We start from the raw sequence: 18,421 nt of genomic DNA, 5'->3' as shown, positions 1-18,421 counted from the left end.
ACAATCACATATTTCAGGACTTGTGCATATATGAACACAGAACAAGATAAAAGAAGAGAATTTAAAATGTAGATTTTTTCAATAAAGATATTTTATAAACTCCTTGCGGAGTTCCAAGTTATTCTTGGAGGGGAGTACGCTGGTCTAAAAGTTAGTTTTATATTTGAGGTTCTCTTGGAAGATAATCAGTGTGGGAGATGTAGATTGTTTTCATTTAGAATTATGAATTATGATACTAGGTAACAGGAAAACAGAAAAGTGTTCTTGGTTTTAAAGTGAATTATGTATGTTTTGTCCTACCTATTCTACTGCTGCATGTATTGCTTTATACGTTGGCATCTACAGTACCACAGAAACTTGTTATTGTGTGTACGCGGTATGTTCCTCTTCTACCTCCTCTAGTCTTATAAGGGCTTTTTATGAAGCAACAGAGGCACAGACTCATTGCATAAAGAAGTAACCAAGTATTTTTACTTGCACTATGGCGGCAGGCCTACCCTGCTGGAGTCTGTTTGTTATTATACGTATGTTCTTGCAAGTGCCTTTTTAACAAAATAAAAAATTTTGAAAGTAAGAAGTAACCAGAAGGGACAAGGTGCTGGGGTACAGTTCCAAGAGTTCCAAGTGTGAGCACAAGCAGAGGTACAGGCAATGCACACCATGGTAGAAGCAGGGTTGCAAGTCTTTCAGATGGAAAGGAAGGAAGCGGCAGCTATGGTTAATCTAAGTATTTTAGAACAAGCAGCTACAGTGAGTGAATTGACAGTGTCAGTCATACAAACACACAAAAACCATAGAGTCTAGTAAGTAATGTGTTTGAAGCCAGAGTAGAATATTCTCAGTTATCTCTAAATCTCCAGATGACCCTGCTTTCAGCTTCCTGAAACTATTACTATTACTATTACTATTAGACTACTATTGAATGTGACAAACCTATCGTTCCTCTACCAGTCAAGCTGAACTCTCACCCCATACCAGAACATCTGCATTGAAGACAACAGAGCAACTGGCTGTCAACCCAAGCCAAACCAGAACCACCTTATTAGGTTGGTGATAAACCTTTCTGGGTTTTCTGTGCTCACTTTGCCTAGGCACATGCATTTTTTGTGGTATAGATTGGAAATAACAGTGCAGCAAATATATTTGCTGTATTATACTTGATGTGATATGACATACCGTATTTATCAGTGTATAACACGCACAGGCATATAACACGCACCTTCATTTTAAGGGGGAAGTTTCAGGAAAAAAACAAAATTATAAATAAGGAACTTTGAAGCAAAATAAGGGTCAGTGCCCATCTGCAGCCTCAACATTGCCATTAATGCAGCCTGATCAGCGCCCATTTGCAGCCTCATCAGTCCACTTCAATGCAGCCTCACCATTGCCTTCAATGCAGCAGCCTCACCATTGCCATCAGTGCAGCCTTATCAATGCCCATCTGCAGCCTAGAGAGGATGGGGGGGGGGGGGGGGGCGAGCTCCGACAGACTACATACAGTAAGAATCTCCTATGATAGACAGAACAGTGGTCCAATGGCAGCCCAGGAGATGGGACTTCCTATTACAGAGGCCAACAAGTAAACATGAGATTCTCACTGTATGTAATGTGACGGCGCTCGTCCTGTCCTCCTCCCCATCCCCTCCAAGGCAGCTAAAATTGAAGTATTGGCATATAACAGGCACACACTATTTGCACTCGATTTTCATGGTGAAAAAGTGAGTGTTATACGCCAATAAATACAGTACTAGGATATTTGTAACCTATTGTATAATTATGCTTATATGATAAATACAACTTTATTGCAAAAAACATTCTTGCTTTAATGTTTGCTTACTCTGTATATTAAAAATTATTTTACTAGCAGGTTGATACATTGTGGATGGGTTTAAGCACCCAAAAATATTTTATTGTTGGTTGCAAAATAGTGCAGGTAATAGAGGTTTGCTAATACCATGTGTTTCCAGAATCAAATGTTTTTCCTTTGTTCAGCTTGCAGGCTAAATAATAGAAAATCTAGTCATGTGCAGCTAGATTTAGAGAGTACATTGCCCAGAATTTAGATGTAAAAACACCAACCAATCTTTATATAAAGCATTATTTTGCTTTTACTGCATACAGATAATGACATCAACGTAAGACAGCTACAAAGTGACAATTGAGTAATACAGAAAACAAGGAGCGTATTCCTTTGGTTAATCCGAGATGACACTATGAACCTAAGCAAGAGCAAGCTTAGGAATGTTATTTTTAAGAAGCAAAAACTTAGTATGCTTTGTGGCATTATACCATGGGCCAATGCAACAATGATGTTCTCTGTCAGTCATTTTACTTTAGGCTATGGTTAACCTTCTTACTTGGTAAAATCTCTAGAATTGTGCCCTGAGGGGTTCAGACTTTTACCTGAAATATTTTTTTTTTCTCTAAAATACTAAAGTTTTGGCAGTAGTGAAATAACTAGCAGCTAGAAAGATTTAATAGGTGTATATTAAGCTGGTATCCATTATAAAACTGAAGACCTAATACTATACAAGCATGGTATTATATAATATTAGCAAAACACGAATATATCTGACAAACATTAGCTTTTCCCAAGGGGATCTTCGCTTGTTTGAACAGCCAAAAATTGCAAGATACAACTATATTTTGGCTTTGACCAAGTCTGCACTACTACTAATTAGATAATGCTGACACCTTTTCAGTCTAAAATCCCATCTCATTTTGCTCTATTTCTGCAGAACATGTCTGCATTATGAATTGCTTAAGCAGAACCAGTGTACCCTTAGAAATACCAAAGTTGAAATTCACACCTTGGTATTAATAAGCAAAAGAAAAAATTCTTAAAGAGGAAGTTAGCTTCCATCTTTAACCACTTCAATATAGGGCATTTATACAGCTTCCTTACCAGACCAATTTTTAGCTTTCAGCACTCTTACACTTTGAATGCCAGTTACTCAGTCATGCAACACTGTACCCAAACAAAATTTTTATCATTTTTTTCATACAAATAGAGCTTTCTTTTGGTGGTATTTAAACACTACTTGGTTTTTTATTTTTTTGCGGCATAAGTGAAAAAAGAGCGAACAGTTTGAAAAAAAAAAAACACTTTTTTTTTAGTTTCTATGATACAATTTTGCAAATAAGTCATTTTTGTTCATAAATTTGGGCCAAAATTTATACGGCTACATCTCTTTGGTAAAAATAAACCAAATTAGTGGATATTATTTAGTCTCTTTGAAAGTTATAGAGTCTACACGCTATGGTTCAAATCATTGAAAATTGATCACATCTGATCACACCTGATGCACTGACAACCTCATTTCTTGAGGCTCTGAAATGTCAGGAAAGTACAAATACCCCCCAAATGACCCCTTTTTGAAAAGTAGACAGTGCAAGATATTTAGTAAGAGGCATGGTGAGTTTTTTGAAGTTGTAATTTTTTCCCACAATTCTTGGGAAAAAGAAGAATGTTTTTTTTTTTTTTTTTTTTACAAAATTGTCATAATAACAAGTTATTTCTCATACACAGCATATGCATACTTCCAATTACACCCCAAAATACATTCTGCAACTCTTTCCGAGTATGGTGATACCACGTGTGTGGGACTTTTACACAGGCTGGCCACACAGAGAAGTACAAAATGCAGGGAATGACCTATTATATTTGTGAAGGCCCTGGAGCACCAGGACAGTAGAATTACCCACAAAATGACCCCATTTTGGAAAGCAAACACCCCAACGTATATTCTATGAGGCATAATGAGTCTTTTGAACAGTTAATTTTTTTCCACAAGTCTTCGGAAAACGTGGAGAGAAAATTAAAACATATTTTTTTTTTACACAAACTGGTCAGTTTATAAGATATTTCTAACTCAAAGCATGTACATAGCAAAAATTACACCCCAAAATACATTCTGCTACTCATCCTGAGTGTGGCGATACCACATGTGTGTGACTTTTACACAGCGTGTCCACATACAGAGACCCAACATACATGGAGCGCCGTCAGGTGTTCTAGGAGCATAAATGACACCTCTAATTTCCTAACGACCTATTACATTTGTGAAGGCCCTGGAGCACCAGGACAATGGAATTACCCACGAAATGACCCCATTTTGGAAAACAAACACCCCAAAGTATATTCTATGAAGCATTATGAGTCTTTTGAGCGGTTAATTCTTCAGAAAACGTGGAAAGAAAATTTAAATCTTTTTTTTTTATACAAAGTTGTCAATTTATAAGATATTTCTAACACATAGCATGTATATAGCAAAAATTACACCCCAAAAAACATTCTGCTACTCCTCCTGAGTATTGCGATACCACATGTGTGAGACTTTTACACAGCCTGGCCATATACAGAGGTCCAACATGGAAGTGGTACCTTCAGGCGTTCTAGGAGCATAAATGACACATCTCATTTCGTTCCTACCTATCACACTTTTGAAGGTCCTGGAGCACCAGGACAATGGACTTACCCACAAAATGACCCCATTTTGGAAAGCAAACACCCCAATGTGTATTCTATGAGGCATGGGCTGCAAATAGGTACTCGGGTACTCTGACGGGCTGGTGACAGGTACTCGGGTACTCCGACGGGTTGGTGACAGGTACTCGGGTACTCCGATGGGCTGGTGACAGGTACTCGGGTACTCCGACGGGCTGGTGACAGGTACTCGGGTACTCCGATGGGCTGGTGACAGGTACTTGGGTACTCCGACGGGCTGGTGGCAGGCATTCGGGTACTCAGATGAACTGTGACAGGTACTCGGGTACTCAGATGAACTGTGACACATACTCAGGTACTCAGATGGGCTGTGACAGGTATTTAGGTACTCGAGTACTCAGATGGACTGTGACAGGTACTCAGATGGACTGTGACAGGTACTCAGGTACTCAGATGGGCTGTGACAGGTACTCAGGTACTGAGATGAGCTGTGACAGGTACTCAGGTACTCAGATGGGCTGTGACAGGTACTCAGGTACTCGGGTACTCAGATGGGATGTGACAGGTACTCAGGTACTCGGGTACTCAGATGGGCTGGGCCAGGTACTCAGGTACTCAGATGGGCTGGGACAGGTACTCAGATGGGATGTGACAGGTACTCAGGTACTCAGGTACTCAGGTGGGCTGGGACAGGTACTCGGGTACTCAGATGGGCTGGGACAGGTACTCGGGTACTCAGATGGGCTGGGACAGGTACTAGGGTACTCAGATGGGCTGACAGGTGCTCAGGTACTCGGATACTCAGATGGATTGTGACAGGTACTCGGGTACTCAGATGGATTGTGACAGGTACTCGGGTACTCAGATGGACTGACAGGTACTCGGGTACTTAGATGGGCTGGGACAGGTACTCGGGTACTCAGATGGATTGTGACAGGTACTCGGGTACTCAGATGGACTGACAGGTACTCGGGTACTTAGATGGGCTGGGACAGGTACTCGGGTACTCATATGGGCTGGGACAGGTACTCGGGTACTCAGATGGGCTGACAGGTGCTCAGGTACTCGGATGGGCTGACAGGTACTCGGGTACTCAGATGGGCTGGGACAGGTACTCAGGTACTAAGATGGGCTGGGACAGGTACTCGGGTACTCAGATGGGCTGGGACAGGTACTCAGGTACTCGGGTACTCAGATGGGCTGACAGGTACTCGGGTACTCAGATGGGCTGTGGTGGGTGATGACAGGTACTTTGATGGGTGATGACAGGTACTTTGATGGGTGGTGACAGGTCCTCTTTATTGGGGGGGTAATCAGTGTGATTGGTGTGTACACTGAGTGGTAACGAGATGTTACCGCAATCTCCTCCTCACACACGATCAGTGTGTGAGGAGGAGAACCCGGTAACATCTCGTTACCGCGGTTTGTTTACATTCTGTGACCGGCTGTGATTGGACACAGCCGGTCACGTGGTAAAGAGCCAATTTCATTGGCTTTTTACTGCGATCGGGTTTGGGCTGTGTCAGGGTGACAAGCCACATCCCCGATCGGCGCTCTGCACGCGCCCTAGGCGCGTGCACCAACCCTATAACGGCACAGTACATGTGAACAGCTGTGATTGGACATGGCTGTCACATGTATCGGGGGGGGGTTGATGGGGAGGAAAATCCCACAGATCGGGGATGGGCTGTGTCTGATCCCATCTGTGGCCGTCATTTGACTATGGCCCGGTATTGAAGTGGTTAAGTTTTACCTATAGGTAAGCCTATATTAAAGCTTACCTATAGGTAGTATAAATATCTCCTAAGGGCCGGTTCACACTGCGGGCGATGCGAGGCGACACCGACTTGCCTCGCCGCGACCTGCCGCGACCTCAGCGGCAACTTGCAAATGACTTCTGTATAGAAGTCAATGCAAGTAGTACAGGAACCTTTTTTCTGAGTCGGAGCTCCTCTCAGAACGGTTCCATTGTACAGAACGGGGGCGACTTGTCAGATCGCGGCGAGGCAAGTCATGTCGCCTCGCATCGCCCGCAGTGTGAACCGGCCCTAAACGTGCACCGTTTAGGAAATATTTACTGTCCTAGCAGCCAGCTATGTCGCTGGTGTCTGCTCTGTTCCTTCAGAGCAGTGTGCCATGACTGATGTCATCACGGCTCTGGCCAGTCACAGAGCTGGAGCTGCGAATCTGCAAGGAAGACCGGTTATAGATGGATGCCGTCTCCTGTGATGACATCTCATCGCTGGAAGGCTTAGTTGTGAGATAAGTTTCACATAATATGCTAATATACTAGTACATTATGCCTTTGCCTTGTAGGTAAGCCAAAAAAAAAAAAAAATCATCATTAGATAGATGATGATATTTTCCAATGTTATTCGGAATTCCACAAATAGCTTCCGTGCTCTTGTGTGAACCGATCTGCAGTGTTCATGCAAAGTGGTTCCCCCAAATTCTCACCTTATATCAGGCAAGTAACAGCCTTATTAATGTTGATTCCCGGCTGCTTCGATCCAGGTCCCTCTGTGTTACCTTTACACTGCTTCCTATCTCCTCCTGCTGTAGTACCTCCAACATTCAATCTCAGCCCCAAGGATAGTGGGCGGTTCATAGGAAGAAATGAAAGCACTTCATAGTGTAGTATCACGGTGACAGACGTTTAATAGATCAAATAACTTACATACAGACGATAAACAGCAATTTCTTTAGTGCAGGATGGCTCCAACCTCGGCTGCGGTCAGAGCCTTAGTGTCACCTGACTCTCTCTTCCCTCACATGTATCGTCACAACACATGTGACTTTTTCAACCCTTTTCAACCCTTTTTTAGACCTCTTTTTAGACCCCTTTGAAATTTGAATTGCACTGTATATGGACTATTTTTGCACAAACTTTTGTTTTAGCTGTTTGCACGATGAAATGATTTACATTCAATTTTTTGGGCTTTTTCTGCATAATTGCACTTTATGTAGGGTCCACATCGTTTTGCTTATTTGCACATTTTTTGCTGACTTGCACGCTATTTAATTGTTATTTGCACTAATTCATATTTGTTTACATTATATCAATTTAAGATATCTCAGATTTGATCTGAGCATGCGTGGCACTTTGTCCGATCGGAATTCTCTACAAACGATCGGAAAAAGTCAGATCGGATCATGTTGTCGGAAAATTTTATATCCAGCTCACAGACTTTGTTGGTTGGACATTCCGATGGAAAAAGTCAGATGGAGGCCACACACGGTCGGATTATCTGACAACGCGTTCCGATCGGACATTTTCCGCGTGTACAAGGGCTAAGAGTGTGTATTGTCGGTTTTCTCCTTGCTTCCTCACAACTGTGTGATTGAAGAGGAAGAAGAGTATTGTTCATTGATTAGTGGAGGCTGTTACTATTTGATTGTTGTCTCCATTATCTATGAGATATCAAGCCCTAAGACGCCTTTTTATTCCTGTGGAGCCACTTTTCTCATAGTACCTTCAGAGGACCATTTATATAGTTATATTTATATGTATTGTCAGATTAGAGATTGGTAAGCACCACATTCATACACATAAATAATAGCTTGTTGTTTTGGTGTGGGAACATCCTGATGTTGGCAGCTGCCTGTTGATTTTTTCTCCTATTGGTTTGCGCATTGATCTCCCCTTATTTACATCTAATTTAATACGTTATTCCAGAGAGAAACTCAATGGATTTTCCTGTTAAAATGTCTCTCCCCCAGAGGTTTAAACATTGAGGTAGACCTCAACTGCCTCATCAATAATTTTTAAATTAAAAAAATGGAGGGGTCAGCTAGTTAAATGGTTATTTTTATTTACTCTAATATATGATATTTTCTTAACTACATGCTGACCAGCCGCCGCAGTTGTACTGCGGCAGAATGGCATGGCTGGGTGAAATTACATTATGTAACGTCGCTTAGCCCTGTGGCCAGTAGGGGGCGCATGCTGCCCCCCACTCGCTTCCCGAGCCGATGCCAGTGCCCAGCGGTCTCAATCACCACCAGGCTCCCGCAATCGCTCCGGGCTCACAGAAAACCCGGAACTGTGTGTGTAAACACACAGTTTCCGGTTCTCTGAGGGGAGAACTTACAGATCATCTGTTCATACAGAGTATGAACAGCGATCTGTTAGTTTCCCTGCACGTCACCATCCCCTTCAATTGGAACACAAACTAGGACATATGTTAACCCCTTCACTGCCCCCTAGTGTTAACCACTTTACTGACAGTGACATTTTTACAGTAATCAATGCATTTTTAATTGCACTGATCGCTGTATTAATGCCAATGGTCCCAAAAATGTGTCAAAATTGTCTGACGTGGACTTCTGGCTGGATGTGATCGAGTCAGCAGCTCTCGCCCACAGCTCCGCTACTCCGGATCACAATCCGTACCTATTAGAAAAATTTTGCCCTCCGGGCAAAACACCACTGCACAGGAGAAGGTGAACTGAAGCCAGCGATGCCCTCATCGGCCGACTAGAAGGCTGCTAAGGTGCAAACAGACCAGCGGCAAACTCGCGCTGCTAGAGACATGGTGCCTGGCTCTGCCCACGCCATCTTGGCTTCTTCACCGCCGATGCCCCTAGCGCGCCAAGCAGGCAACAAATGCTAAGATGGTGCAGGCTAAAGTGATGGAGGAGGAAGGACAGGTCCACGAGCAGCCTCCCACTGTGGACACAGATGCCATAACAAGGCCGATCCTGGAGGCCATTAGGGCTAGCAAAGCAGAACTCATGGGGCGGATAGATCACCTCTCCTTGGAATGAAATCTGATCCGGCATGATCTAGACAAGATCCGAGGCCGCCTGACCACAGTGGAGTCATGGGTGTCAGACATAGAGGACATGTCTCATGACCATGGTGCACAGCTTTTAGAGTTCAGGGACCAGGTGAGGACCCTGCAACATAGAGCCATACATGCTGAGGACAGACAGAGGTGAAACAACATCAGGGTGGTGGGGCTCCCTGAGGGGGCTGAAGGTGACAAGCCTGCTAAATTTGCTGAAGGCCTATTTAAGCAATTGCTGTCCATGCCAGATATGTCTCCCACATATGTGGTCGAGCGGGCACACAAGGTCCCCACTGGTAACAGGCCCCCAGGAGCTTTCCCTCATCCTTTTCTAGTACGTTTCCTGAACTTTTGGGACAGGGACATGATTTTGGCCCAAACCAGGAAAATACAGGAGCTACGCCATGACAATGCAAGGATCATGCTGTTTCCGGATTTTTACACAGCCACGTAGCAGAAAAGAAGATCTTTTACAGAGGTCAGACGACGCCTGAGAGAAAAAGAAGTCAAATATAGCATGTTGTACCTGAGCAAACTCAGAGTTCAATACAAGGGAGCAGTGAAATTATTTGAGCATCCAGAGGAAGCCAGCGAATGGATGGATAAGGAATTCTGAGCCCCCCCCGTGATGCCATTACTGAACATGCTGAACTGGTATGTTGACGCCTGATCTCAAACCCTGATATGGATACCCCTGCTCCAACATCCTCTTCTAAAGGTTGAGGTTTCTCTCTCCCAGAATTTCCTATTTTAGGCTTCTGACCCCCAGAACTACCTGTTTGAGGTTTTGGTCCCTCAGAACTTCCTGTTAGTCAGGGACTTTGATTTATGTTTGCACCCCTGCCCTCTCAGTATTTTTCCTTTTTTGGTTACTTTTTTCCCATTTTTTTTTTTTTTGCTGGTTATTTTTCTAATGTCACTGGCCGTGAGATTATTCCCTCCAATGACATGAACGCTGTCATTCGACCCATATGCACCTTGTCACCTTTCTCCCTGTCCTACTTTACACTTTTGACCCCTGCAGTATAGTATATGATTCCAATCTTTTGTTGGGAGCGGGTGGAGATGCTGAGGATAAGACCAAGAAACTGCCGAACTTCAGATCACTGCGGCAGGAATTCTCCGCAAATGTTTTTTTGTTTTCAGTTTAGGGAAAAAGCTATATACCGGACATGTTGGGGTTAATGTTGGTATAAAGGCAAGGGTGGGTTTGATAAGAGTCACATCTTGACATGGGGATACATTTTATTTTTTCCTGGCAATTATGTTCTATGTCCTTTCAGCGGGTAAGTTATTTTGTAAAAGGTGTCCTGAAACACACCAAATATTGACCAAGGTTTCGCTGAATGATACAGGAACTGTGTTTTGGAGGAATGGGTCTCTGGTCGGAAGACACAAGGGGCGTCATTAATCCAATGTACAATTTATGATTATGTCAACAACGATGGCGGATGATGTTAGAATTGTATCTTGGAATGTTAGGGGCCTAAACCACAAAGTTAAAAGGGCCTTAACTTTCCAATATCTTAAACAGACCCAACCACATCTCATTTCCCTACAAGAAACACACCTGGGTGGCAGCAGGGTCCTCTCATTACGCAAACCATGGATCCAAAAAGCTTTACATTCCACATACTCCATGTTTGCCAGAGGAGTCTCTATTTTGTTAAGTAGATCCATACCCTGCTCGATCCAACAGGTGTTTTTTGATCCAGGACGCAGATATGTGGCAGTAGTTATGGATATATGTTATAAAAGTATAGTAATGGTAAATGTTTATGTGCCCCCCCATTTCAGGCTTACCGCTGGTTCTGTTGGGGGATTTCAATGCCGCCTTGGACACCTCCAACCCGACAAGGGGAGGGTCTACAGAACTAAATGGTTGTGGATTGGTGGCAGACCTCACAGAACTCACAGAGCAAATAGAGGTTATTCCCATGTCTCGATGGTGCACAGATCCTCAGCCAGAATTGATTTGGCGTTCGGGAATAACTTATTACTACCCTATCATACCTCGCGGGGGCTTGACTGACCATAACCCCCTTGCAGTTACCCTGGCATTTACGATGGGTGCAGGGGGGGAGGTTGGCGGCTCCAGCCAGGCTGGATACAAAAGCATATCTTGGCCCGACTGACCGAGGCCTTGCAATCATATTGGTCCTCCAACGACAATACAGCAGACCCCCGGGCTGTATGGGACGCCTTTAAGGCAGTGACACGGGGGAACATATTTCCGCCATTAAGGCAGTAAGGAACCGGGACACAGAGGAAACGGAGCTGTTGCAACAGAAGGAAAGGGAGAGTGTGAGGGCACATGCTGATGCCCCTACAGAGGCCTCGCATGCGGCCCTACTGGAGGCGAGATGCATTTTGTCCATTCACTTCATGGGACAGACCCGTGCAGAGATGGTTAAGAAGGCACAGACAACCTTAGCCGAAGGAGACAAGAATGGCAAGCTCCTGGCCTGGTTGGTGGCTGACTGTAATTCACTCACATGCATCCCAGTCATTAAGGACACAGGAGGGAGCTTAGTTGACGAACCAGGACGCATTATGCACACTTTCGTCAAATACTATCCACCTTATACTCCCCCATCTCCCCCTATGACCTATCGGCTCTAGAATCTCTCCTAAATGACCTACCTATACCAAAACTCTCTGAAACTGACATGTATACTCTAGACGCTATAATCACCAAAAAATAAATTGAGATCTTTACTTCCCCCACCGAATAAAGCACCGGGTCCTGATGGCCTCCCAGCTGACTTCTACAAGGCAAATGTAGAAATAGTGGCACCTACATTAAATTTACTCCTGGAATATTGTCACGAACACAACACCTTGCCCGAAAATGTTAGAAGCATACATGGTTCTGCTATTGAAACCTGGAAAGGATCCAAAGGAATGTGCTTCATACAAGCCTATAGCTTTACTTAATATGGACTTGAAAATTTTAACCAAGATCTTGGCCCTTAGACTTGCAAATGTACTTCCCACTATTGTCAACTTAGACCAGACAGGCTTCATGCTAGGGAAATCAACAGACCTGAACTTAAGGAGACTTTTCACGCACTTACAAATCCGACCGAAATCTGACAGTAATAGAATTGTAGTGTCTATAGACTTCGAAAAGGCCTTTGACTCAGTCGACTGGCTATATATGTCAAAGGTCTTGGAGATAATGGGGTTTGGACCCCGGTACAGGAAGTGGGTATCCCTGCTTTATAGACAACAGAAAGCTGCGGTCTGACTGGGGACCTCCACATCTGATTTTTTTGAGGTGGGTAGAGGAACTCGGCAGGGATGCCCATTATCCCCCTTTTTGTTTTCTCTTGCTCTGGAACCCTTAGAGGTTGCACTTAGGTCCGATAAGGACATAAATTCCATCCGGGTAGGTACAATAGATGAAACCCTGGCTGTCAGACTTCCACTTACCAGACCAGTGAGTCCGTTTGGGCAGAGGGTGGTCTCCCGTACGTGTCCGACTGACAACCCCTTGTAGAGTAGACAGGTGGCTGGGAGTGCGGAGTGGTAGGAGAGCCTATGAAGAGGGTCCAGGAGCTGGAAGTAGGATGAACCCCGAAGCAGCAGGTGTGTAGGCTGAAACACAGGCAGTGCGGAGCAGGAGCTGAGCTCTGGAGATCATTGATCACTTTGCCACCTTCTAGGGTTTAAAGGTAAACTGGAGCAAATCCTCCATTCTGCCGATAGACCCCGAAGCCCAAGTAAAGGCTGATGGCGGTGAAGGTGGCCTGCCCCAGTTACGGGGGGATATCGCCTTCAACCCCCATTTGGATGAACCCAACTTTACCTCAGTTCGATAATCTACCAGATCTCATGGTTTGGACGATTAGAGGAATCAAGACATTGAAAGACATAACATCCTACGGGGAACTACAGTCTTTCCCTCAACTGAAATCGAGACATGACCTTCCCAACTCCTACCTGTTTAGATTCCTACAGGTTCGACACGCTTTCCATGTACAATTTCATGAGCAGAAAGTGGAGTCCCTACCCTCGTCCCTTGAGACAATGCTGTGTGAGGCACTGGCAAAACCTCTTTCGGAAACGTTTTTCAAGGTAACCCCCAAAGCAATTACCAGATGTAGGGAGAGATGGGTGAGAGAAGTCCCAGATGTGCAGGGCGAGGATTGGGAAGACCTATGGACCCAACCGTTCAAGCACTTGGTGTCAGCAAGAGATAGGTTGATTCAGTTCAAATTTCTACAGAGACGCTATTATACGCCTTCCAGACTAGGTAAAATTTTCCCCTCAGCCTCAGCGGATGGTTGGAGTTGTCTCCACTCACCTGCTGACACTGACGACATTTTCTGGCACTGTCCCCATATTCAGAGATTCTGGACTGATAGCATTTCATGTGTTACAGAACTAATATCAGTCCCTGTACCAATGAACATTAGGGTTTGTCTCTTGGGTCTAGTAGATGATGGCCCACAAGGGCCATGCGAACAATGTTGAATATATATTTTTTTTAATAGTAGAAAGGCTATCTTATTGGCCTGCAAAAAAAAACAGAGGCTCCGAGCATCTCCACCTGGAAAGACCTGGTAAATTCAATGCTACCTTATTACAAAGCTACATATGAAAGTAGAGGCTGTATGAGGAAATTTGACAAAGTATGGCACTTGTGGTTTAACTCCAGCACCACTGTAGGATAAAGGAAATGACATGAGGGCCACCGGGACTGGGCCAGCCAAATTTCACTCTCAGTGGTCTAACAACAATCAACAGCTTTTCCTAGAAAGGAAGCAGCTACTAGGAGGATAGTGTAGATCTGCACAGTAATATCACACATACATATGTTAAAGGAAACTGTGAATTCGTAGAATTGTCAAGATGTGACTGGATTGGGTGGGGGAAGGGTTGTTAGATAGGAGATCTCTGTTAGATAGGTATAGGCTACTTGGCCTGGTTATGGATGTTGTCCTTGTGGACGCGTCCCACTGTTGTATGTTATACATATAAACTTAATAAAACGTTTTTTCAAAAAAATAAATAATTGTCCGACGTGTCCGCCATAATGTCGCAGTCATGATAATCGCTGCCATTACTAGTATAACATTTTTTTTTATAAAAATGCCATAAAACTATCCCCTATTTTGTAGACACTATAACTTGTGCAAACCTATCAATATACGCTTATTGCAATTTTTTTTTTGCCAAAAATATGTAGAAGAATATGTATCAGCTTAAACTGAGGGAAAACATTTTTTTATATATTTTTTGGGGATATTTATTATAGCAAAAAGTAAAAAATAATGTGTTTTTTTCAAAATTTCTGCTATTTTTGTTTATAGCGCAAAAAATAAAAACCACAGAGGTGATCAAATACCACCAAAAGAAAGCTCTATTTGTGGGAAAAAAAGGACGTCAATTTTGTTTGGAAGCCACGTCGCACGACCGCACAATTGCCAGTTAAAGCGACGCAATGCCGAATCACAAAAAGTGCCCTGCTCTTTGGTCAGCCAAATCTCTGAAGCGGTTAAAGAGATTTGGCATATCTGATTTTATGTAATATAGTTCTTAACATCTTATGACTTACTGTTTGGAATGTGAAACTAGCAGTGCTTTGTGAATACAAATGAGGAAAATGAGGTGACTTACTGTAACAACTTACTGGTGGATGTTTGTGGTTATAAGTTGTCAGACCATTTTACATTTCTGGTTTATGGGATACCATTATTGGATTTCTATAATCATGGTAGTTCATCTAATACACTTAATATCGGCCATTCGTCCTAATTCATTTTTTTCTTAACTTTGGTGTTTTAAATTTTTTATGTATTTAAAATTTTTACATTGATATACCCTCTATCCTTTTTTGATCTAGTATATCATGAGCGATTTCCCTACTGTGATCTCTTGTAATATTCAGGTGACCATATAGGAATCGGAATGAATATTTGTAAAATATGATACAGGTTTATATCGAAATGCTGGCAATAATATGAAAGTAATCTTGACACGTTTGTGGTAGATTTGTATAATAATGTCCTATCAGTTGCTGTGGATCCATTCAAAGACTGGGGCATTGTGAACATGGGGACACAAGGTGAGCGCATGTGCTGTTGGGTTACTACTGCCAGTGATTCAATGGTAGGGTATAAGAGGAGTGATTGCCATGTCGTACAGCCAATCCCATAATTGAGTCGATATGATGAAACATGTCGGGAGTGGCTATACGACAATCACAATTGACTCTGCACACTTAACTAGGAAGTGGAGATCTGTTCCGAGCCTGAGGGGTGGGTGAGAGCAAATTTTTGTCTGCACACCTCAGGTCAGCCGTGACCACTATGCACTGCTGCTGATATCTGTTTGAAGAGCTGCTGTGATTTTATTTTGCTTATTATGAATGTATTTGATGTGAGTGCAATGATTGAAGATTTTTGAGTGTTTTAATTAAACAGTTTTTTACGTTATTACCCTATTTGGAGCGCTTTATTATTTACATGTGGAGAGATTATGATTGATGTTCGCGGCTGGATATTGGAGCTCATTTAACCCATTTTTTTGTGTGGTTGAAAACGTTTAAGCCAAGCACGAAAGTGTAAGGCATTTGAAGTTGGTGAGTGCGTTTTCTGAAGGGAGCGAAATCACTCTCACATACTGGTGTGGTGGAAGAAATAAGAAGACACTATACAAAGTTACTCATTTTGGAAGAATTTGTCTACGGACTTTTTTTCACAAATAATTCATTTTTTCATTTTCACAGGGTGGTTAATATTTATGAAGGTATATGTATTGATATATATCAATAGATATAGAGGCGATTCAGTTCGCATTGTGCGCTATACAAGTATTTCATTCATTCATTCATTCATATATGTAACTTTCACTTTATTTTTGTGTTTTTAGCGCCACTATTTTTTCACTATCCCATTTTTGATAGAGGTTAAAATACTGTTCACATTATTATATTATTTAAAGTGGCAGCTACACTGCAAAGGTATATTTCATCTATAGGTGCAGTGGTGGGACTTCAAGTGCGGGTGTATATTACTTATTGACCATCAATTTGGACAAAAACAAAAAGTGCAGCAGTTTACAACCCTTTTAAAGAATCTCTGTGATTTAATTATCATTCTTAGGAACTGAATAACAACAACATGCAATCAACTAAACAGAAAAGTATTATAATAAAGCCAATACATATTACATAGTTACATAGTTAGTAAGGTTGAATAAAGACACCAGTCCATCCAGTTCAACCTGAGTGTCTACAATTGTCCCTATCCCTTGCACACTCACATCGGTCTCTACCCTCAAGGAGCCCACAATCCAAGGTCCCCATTCATATACTAGGGCTAATTTTGGACAGAAGCCAATTAACCTACCTATTAACCTAACCTATTCTATTCAAAATCTAGGTTTGAAGAAGCAATACAGGGATCCTCTATATCTAAAGACTATGTAAAATTAGTCATGTAGACAGTTATTAATAAGGCAAAATCAAGCTACTTACAGTATACAGCTTTGTAATTTCCTGGACAAAAATTGTTACCAAAACTACATATATTAGAATTTTATTATCAAACAGTGAAATATTAGGAAATAGTACAATGTAAATAAATGTTTTTTCATTTCAGGTACTTATATAGTGCTGTCAATTTATGCAGCACTATGCATATATATTATATTGTACATTCACATAACCAATAATGATTTTAGATCGTAAACATTCAAGTGGTATAGGATTCATCCAAGATGATGGTCCTTGAAACCAATATAAATAAGTACCCATCACATTAACAAAGACCTCAGGTCCTTGAATAAAAATAAAAAAACAACACATTCAGTGTGACACAATTAATACAATATTCATAATCAGGAATGTATATATAGAGATAAATATTGTGCACAATGGTAACAAAGCCACCAGCCATTTGCACTGCAGAAACACATGTAGTGCTAAGCAGTTCATATGCGGTTTGCCTAAGAAAATGTAAGCGCACACAGAAAATTATTTAGTGAACTCTAGAACAGCATGCTCAAAGAGGTGCTAGGAACTTTTAGACTTGAAAGTATAGTTAGATGAATGAAAACTCAATAGCACTGGCGAGACGACTCCCATACAGCAAGTTTTCCTTCTATGTGGGCCCAACAGTAAATTAAACCATAGAAATACAGAAAGGTGTGCCAGGCCAAAATCATATTAAAGAGTGCAATATAATTTTTATTGTTGGTAAAAAAGTCATATAAAGCCATCCAATGCATTTAATGGGCAACACCACTCCCCCTTAATCAACACAGGATAACATTTGTATGGACTAAAAAAAAAAAACAGGTACTCCATTCATGGAGTAACAACCCGACCGCCATTACTGAGCAGCAAAGGATCCTCCATTGCGATTCAGCAACTGCTTTCAAGTTGTTACTCCATTAGCAGAGTTTATAAAGTCACTGTTTTCTCTTAGTCCTTCAAAGTTTTATCCTATATTGAGCCCAGATGAAAGGGGAGTGGTGTTACATCTGAAACAGATTGGTTGTGTTTATATGATTTTTTTTTTTTTTACGAAAACTGAAAATGATTTTGAGCTCTTTTATATGGTTTTGGCCTGCCTCTCTTTTCTGTTTTGTATGTAATCATTTAGTGAAGTCCTCTCTAGGCATGCTGATCCTGTATATATTTGTACAGGGTAAGCCTTAAATAATTTCAGTTGGTAATAATGTCATAGTACAAATCACCATATAAAAAGCATATTGCACACTGGGAGGTTGATTTACTAAACCTGGAGAGTGCAAAATCTGATGCAGTTCTGCATAGAAAAAAAATCAGCTTCCAGATTTTATTGTTATTGAACAAGCTGAAGTTAAAAGCTGATTGGCTACCATGCACAACTGCACCAGATTCTGAGTGCTCCGGTTTTAGTAATTACCCTTTCACACTGAGCCACCCCGGGCATCGGCGGTAAAATGCCTATATTTTTAGCGGCGCTTTACCACTATTCAGCCACTAGTGGGGCGCTTTTAACCCCCGCTAACGGCCAAAAAGGGTTAAAACTGCCCGCAAAGCACTGCTACAGCGGCGCTTTGCCAGCAGTGCTGCCCATTGATTTCAATGGGCAGGGGCATTTTAGGAGCGGTGAGTTCGGAGATCCTAATGCGCTCCAAAGAAGTTGCTGGCAGGACTTTTTCTGGCACCCTGCCTGGCTTTCACACT

At 42.3% G+C, this 18,421-nt stretch overlaps 1 protein-coding gene across 1 annotated transcript in view; it reads right to left on the bottom strand.

The window, feature by feature from the left end:
* Window positions 1–18,421, bottom strand: part of LOC143974822 (melanopsin-B-like) — a 243,179-nt gene that overhangs the window by 133,774 nt on the left and 90,984 nt on the right. The window lies entirely within an intron of this gene.

The sequence above is a fragment of the Lithobates pipiens genome, unplaced genomic scaffold (genome assembly GCF_037356315.1).
Source record: "Lithobates pipiens isolate NorthernLeopardFrog02 unplaced genomic scaffold, aLitPip1_a1.2 Scaffold_13, whole genome shotgun sequence".
In the NCBI taxonomy this organism is placed as follows: domain Eukaryota; kingdom Metazoa; phylum Chordata; class Amphibia; order Anura; family Ranidae; genus Lithobates; species Lithobates pipiens.
The sequence above is the reverse complement of the archived record's forward strand: the minus strand, read 5'-3'. Positions and strand labels throughout refer to the sequence as shown.